The sequence below is a fragment of the Neltuma alba genome, unplaced genomic scaffold, assembly GCF_004799145.2.
Source record: "Neltuma alba isolate B1F8T4 unplaced genomic scaffold, ASM479914v2 tig00000137_pilon, whole genome shotgun sequence".
Lineage (NCBI taxonomy): Eukaryota > Viridiplantae > Streptophyta > Magnoliopsida > Fabales > Fabaceae > Neltuma > Neltuma alba.
Window position 1 is genome coordinate 68,633 of NW_021631932.1, and position 6,764 is coordinate 75,396.

A 6,764-nucleotide genomic window follows, 5' to 3' on the forward strand; every position below is an offset into this window, starting at 1 on the left:
GGACAGATCCGGTCAACAGGGTTCTGGTGACGACAGCTCTTTTACTAGCCGGAGAAAGGGTAGAGGGCCAACCCGTATGAGGCATTTAGCTTTACGTGATAAGAGCACATAGCTTATGAGGATTACAGTGGAGTTTGATGATGATATGAAGCCTATAGGAAAGGCTGGGGCTCAATTCACTAGTTATGTGGGTTATGTCGCACGCAGTAAGATTGGCATTAACATTCCTAGCTGGAAGAAGGTGACAAAGATTTGAAGAAAAACATTTGGGAGGATATATTAGTATATTATGCATTGTTTTCTCTACTTGTTTCAATTATAGTTGCTTATTTACTTTATAACTCTATGCTATTATTGTATTGCAGCTGACATTTGATATTCCTGCCACTGAGTAAATGAGAGACCGTCTATTTAAGCAACTTGATGAACGGTGGAGGGATTTTAAGGCGATGCTTACAAAACATTATATTCGTGGAAAAAGAAAGGGTGAGCATCCCAAGGAACGATATTCATTTATTAGTGACGAGGCATGGGAGAGTTTTGTGAGGCAACGTGAAGACCCTGCATTTCAGGTTTGGTTTCTTCAAACTTAATTTTTAATCAGGTCATATTTTATTTAACTAAACTAACTTTGTCGAATTTGTTTCATTGTCATAGGCATTGAGTCAGAAGAACAAACAAATATCTGAGCATAATGTATACCCACATACCATGTCTCGTGCAGGGTATGGTGGGTTGGAAAGAAGTATGATGGAGGAACAGATGAAGAATGCACAGATGGCTGCTGCTTCAGATCCTACTGGCTACATTCCACCTATTGAGCGTCCTTCTCGCCAAGAAAAATGGAAGGCAGTAAGGATTAAAAAGGGTCAATACATTACTCCACAGTCTGCTACTGTTGCTAAAAGGATTGTAAGTAATATTTAAGAATTATGCTTCATTAATTGTTTTTTTCAATTATCTTAAATTGAATTTGTTGCTTTAATGATACAGGATACACTTGAGGAGCAATTATCTCAAGGTACATTTATCCCTTAAGGACGGATGGATATTTTGGCCACTGCTATTGGAAAGGCTGACCATCCCGGAAGAGTCAAAAGGACCCCTAAAGGGATTGGTATTAAAGAATTTTTTGGCTCTACTTCACGAAGAAGCACTAGATCATCCTCCGCTAACATGGTATCTGAAGAGGAGCTCAACCAACGACTACAGGAAGAAGCAGAGAGAGTTCGAGCTGAACTAAGTCAACAACACATGGCAGAGATGGAAAAGATACGTGACGAATTCGATGCCAAGTTTCAACAGACTCTGATGATGATGGGTACGAGCGGATTCCAGATGCCCCGAGTATTTGAACAGGTATCTTTTTTAAATCTTCTAAAGATTATTTGATCCATTTAAACTTATTTAATGTTCCTTAACTAATTTCATATTATGTTTCAGGGTTCACTTGTGATAAAAAGCGGAAAGGGCAGTAATAATTAGACACAGCAACTAACAATGTCTGACCTTGACCCTAGCCCTGACCCTATCAAAGACAATGAGAGGCCGTGTTCTCTCTATGTGGATTATGAAAATTCACCTGTCATGTTGCTAGTGGTCGAGCATTCATGGGCACAACGATTCACGGCAACAAAATTCCGAGCAATCAAGCAAGGGTGACAGTGGAGAGAATTGTTTGTGGTCAAGGGGGTACACCAGTGCCCAATCCTACTGATGAGGTTTGACTCTTGGCCTAAGCTAAAGGACATTTCATTTTGTGGTCAAAGAGACTTATTGCAAAGCCAATGGTGAAGAAGGCGGCAGCGAAGAAGGCCACAACGAGCGCATCATCAGATCCTGTACTCTTGCCTCTTCCTGGTGATGTTGCGCTTATGTATTCCAGTTTGGAGGTTCTTCATTCCATGGTGCCAAACATGGATAAGCCTGTGACTTTCAAGATGCTGTTGGGGATTGTGGGTTCAGATATAACATATGACTTCACCATTGACAAGAGGGACCTCGTTCAATTCCTCAACTTTGAGGAGCTTGATATAGTCTTCATGCAGCTCGCTATTTTGTAAGTTACAATATCATTTTCTTATTACATATTATACTTCATGCATGTCCTAAGGTTTTTTACTTGAACAACAAGCACTTTAATCAAATCTGTCGAAACGGAGGACTTAAAGGAACATATGGCTTTATGTGTCCTCAAAGGGTGCAGAAAGAATTTAATACTGTGGAAGCAAGGTCAATCTACATTATGACCACAATGACTCAGACCAGAAAGCCAATATATTTTGCATCTTACGTGGAAGGGTAAGTGTATTATTGTATTTGAGATATACAAGTTGTATGTGTCGGGTTATAATTAACATGGTTTGCCTTTTACAGTTATCATTGGACTCTAATTGTTTGTGCCCCTTTTGACAACAAAGTTTACTGGTTTGATTCACTCTATGGAAGTCCATCTGAAGAAACCAAAGATGTCATCGACACGTTAGTTTATATTTATATATTTATTACTTGTAAAGTTTATAAAAACATGCTCTAATATCATTTTCTCTTAAACTAGTGATAGGGCTTTTCATACTTTTAATGTTGTGGCGATTAAACAAAATAGACAAGCACCAACATGGATTCTTCCAAAGGTATAGGTTGTTTTGAACTAAATTTTAAACATTTTTGGATGAATTAAAGTTAATGTTTATAATCAATAATGTCTAATATTCAATTTTATATCTTATTTTTTTAGTACCGTTGTCAACAAGGACATATTGAATGTGGATATTATGTCATCCGCTACATGAATGACATAATTGAGACAGGAACGACTGAGAAATTAGACGAGGTAAAGATGAGTTACGTTGTATGACGTTCTTCAATTCATTTCACATTTTTGACTAAGTTTACTATGTTATTTTTGATTAACAGATATTTCAAAATACTGCACCATATCTCATGGATGGCATCAACTTCATGAGGGACACTTTGTCAATAACATTGGTACAAACTATTGAAATTTAGCTTTCAAATAGTTAGGTCATTTCTCAAAAAAGTCATTGTTAGATGTTTTCTCTTGGTTCCCTCTTATATGTATATGTTCATGATTTCTATTGTACAGAGAAGTAGTTACTTCTATTTCAGAATTATTGGTCCTAGCCAATACATGTTCTTTGGTCTTAATTAACCTCTTAGTTCTATTGGCCGGTTTCCCTATTTTCGCATTGTGTAAAAGAAATTTCAATGCTGTATATATATTAACTAGCTAATTGATCTTGTCCTGCGTATTCTGCACTGCCTACATTTATTTGGAACTGTAAACTACAGAGTGATAAAAATGAAAATCCAGCAGAATTTAAAAAATATATATATTTTTAACGGTGGTTATATTTATAACCGCCGTTAAAAGTATTTTCCACGGCGGTTAAGACAAAAAACCGCCGTTGAAAGTTAAATTTCAACGCCGATTTTTCGTTTAACCGCCGTGGAAATTAATATTTCCACGGCAGTTTACTAAGAACAGTCATGGAAAATTGAGTTTCCATGGTGGTTTTTTGTTTAACCGATGAAGTCTTGAGGGCTTAAGTATGGGAATTGGAGATGATTAAGGGCAAAAGGTTATGTTGGGAATCTTAGTGAGATTATTCTTGAGGCTAAACCCAAGTAGGGACCTAATCATAAATTTATGAAGTTTCCGGCTGAAAATGGTAGTGATGGAAACTATTCTTGAAAATTTTAGAAAAATTCTATAAAAATAGGAAATAAGGTTCCAATGCCCGTATGAGGTTTAAAATAATGAAAATACCTCTAGAGCAAATTGATGAAATTTCCTAGGTTTTGGCCAATTATGAACATTATCTGAAATTGAATTATTTAAAGTACGAGAGGCCTTAAATAATTGAAGAAAAATGGGAAATAAATAATTGAGGAATTATCATAGGTTTTAAAAATAATTCCATCCCCAAAGAGCGGAGAGGTCAGCTTTAACAAAATTTAAAGCCCATTTATATACAATCTCAAGAAAGTTGAAATAAATCATCTATGGGTTGACTTTTGACTTGAAAAAAATCAAAGAAATTTCTCATGATGAAAAGGTAGTATTGGTACCCAGAGACAGATTCTTAGGGTTATGGATTGGTAGAAAGAATTTGGTCTAGTTTACTCCAAAATAAATATCATTAAATGTCTTGATGAAAGATCAAATAGAAGAGCACTACTCCCTTTTTATGCATGTTATATAACATTATGTGAGGTTAATTGAGGTGAAAAGAGGGTACCATAACATATCCCAAAGTTACCAGTTAAGCCAAGACCCGAAAAATACCTGATATGACATAAAATCATAAAATAGGTGGAGGAATAACCAAGGGTATGGTTAGGCACTAATTTCTCCCTATTTTCACGCTATTCTAATGTAAATTTGATGAAGGGACATGGATAGAATTGTACAAGTTGTTAAGGGGTATGCTTGGAAGAATGAAATTATGTAATAAAATACTATGTTTTTACACATATGTAATAAATGGCACATGACGTGTGATGCAACCTTGTGTTAGACTGTCAAATAAAACTAAGCTAAATGGAATATAGTAGCACTAACATAGATGTCGATCTCTTGAGGAGCCTATGGATGTCTTAGTAATCTATCACAAATATCAAATTAACCAAGTATGAAGTATGAAGTGTTTGTATAACCAGTGACTAAATCGAACCTAAAGTAAAACTATTTGTAATTTTTGTATTTAATGAATGAAGTGAATGCAATGTATGAAGTATCCTTGACGGTCAAGTCCACCAATTGTCCTAGTTCCTCTCTTGATTGAGTTCAGTTCCTTTATTAAACTCAGTTTGTGAAGACCTTCTACAAACAATGAATTGAAAGAACTTGAACCCTAACTCATCTAACTCACCTAAATGCCTAATATGGATTATGTTCTACAAAATGTGTTTTCCTCTCTTAATTAACAATATTAGCACCCCAACTGGTCAATCAAGAGATTCAAACACTTCAGAAGAAAGAATCAATATAACAGAAGGAAATATCAATTCAATTAATCAATTAAAGTGCAGAAAACAATCCAAATCTCAGTCTCAATGTAAAATAACCAATTTACACCCCTTTACAATCACAAATCACATATCTAAACCATAGAAACTACAATCTATGAATATAAAGAGTGAAACTAAGATTAAAGTAGAAGAAACTCCCAATTATAGCTCCAGGAACTCAGATTGGCTTTCTTGAACACCAAGGAATGAAGATCTAGCCTCTTATGACTAAAATCACAGCTTCACCAAGCTCTGCAACTTCCATGGCCATAACAGCAATGATCTGAAGGGAAATAGAGAAGAATAATCGGTGGAAATGGAAGAATTGGGGTAGAAATGGTGGATTGATGATGGAGAATGAAAGGAAAGTGAAGAGAGATGAAGTGGGAGGGTTCTGGATGGAGAAAATGAAGCCAAAATGGAAGAAATCGTGAACATTACGAATTGGCACGCGTTCTGGAATTTAAATATGGAAATTTCGAGTTTCGTTGTGACTAATTAATATATTGGTCATGACTAACTTAAAAATGACACTGTATAGATAAGTGACAGTGTTTCCTTTGTGATGAGCATTAGTCGTAGTGAAAACAATATTTGGTCGCGGCGAATATAGGTAGACCCTTCTTCCAATGTTCCTTTGATCCTCTAATCACCTACAATATTCAAATTAAGCTCATAGTCATCGATTCTTGGGTATGTGGGATACATAGGAGTCAATGAATGAAGTAAACTCAAGAATTAACATATAAAAGCACACAATTGACCCTTATACCCCTTATGCACAATAACCTCTATCTTAACCCAAAAATAACACAATTAAAGACCACAAAAGCATAAGTTTGGACTGGGAAACATATGTAAAATATGAGACTTATCAACGTGTCCCTTAAGGTGGAATGGGAATTGAATGGAAAGGACACCTAGGAGGGTTTAGGTGGCAAGAATCAAGAAGGAATGAGGTTTGATGCAAAATAAGTGTCTTAGGGTAAAAGTAAATAGTAAATTTGATGGCTTGCCGAAAGGTAAATTTGGCTCACATTATAGATACCTTCACCCTCCCATTTAGTTAAGATTTTTTGCCATAGTGAGTTCAAGAGGAGGAGCACAAAATTCTACAAGGTAAAAGGGAGAAGAAAAGGATCATGAGATTCAAGACAAATTCAATCTCCAAGACAAGGTATGTTTATGGTTTTTGATGTAGTTTACCTTGCTACTTGTCTTGTTTAGTCTAGCCATGGTTTTTAGAGATTTTGAAAGCTTGAAACCCAAGGTTGAGATGCTGTTCAATTATATTTAAACCGCAGAAAAGATTGATTGATGCTAAAATCATGTTTAGAGTTTTAAAAGGAATAAGAATCAAGTGATTTTAAGATGATTTGTGAAAGATTTTATGGTTGAATACCTTGGGTTATATCTCGACCAGGGCTAGTTCTTTAGGCTAGGATTGAATTTTGATAATTGTGATACTTCTAATGAGTTTAGAATGAAAAATTGTGTAGGATACAAGTGAGAAAACAAGTTTGGAAGCATTAGAATTGAAAATGAAATTTTGGATTCCAAACCTTAACCTCTCGGCCAAGTGTGATATGTCACACCTTCATTTTAAACCCCATTATATGTCCTTTAGAACCATTTGGAATCGTTACACGATGTTCAAAGTAGGTAAAAAACCAAGATTTAAAATTTTGATTTCGGTTACTATTCATGTAACCCCTAAAAATCGGGTGAAC

General features: G+C 35.5%; 1 long non-coding RNA gene across 1 annotated transcript; it reads left to right on the top strand.

Moving 5' to 3' along the window:
- The first annotated feature begins 2,277 nt into the window (after positions 1-2,277).
- On the top strand, positions 2,278-2,595 carry LOC114750203 (uncharacterized). Its single transcript, XR_003740632.1, has 3 exons — positions 2,278-2,301; positions 2,377-2,481; positions 2,564-2,595. It is a non-coding gene; the product is annotated as an uncharacterized LOC114750203 (long non-coding RNA).
- Positions 2,596-6,764: the final 4,169 nt, after the last annotated feature.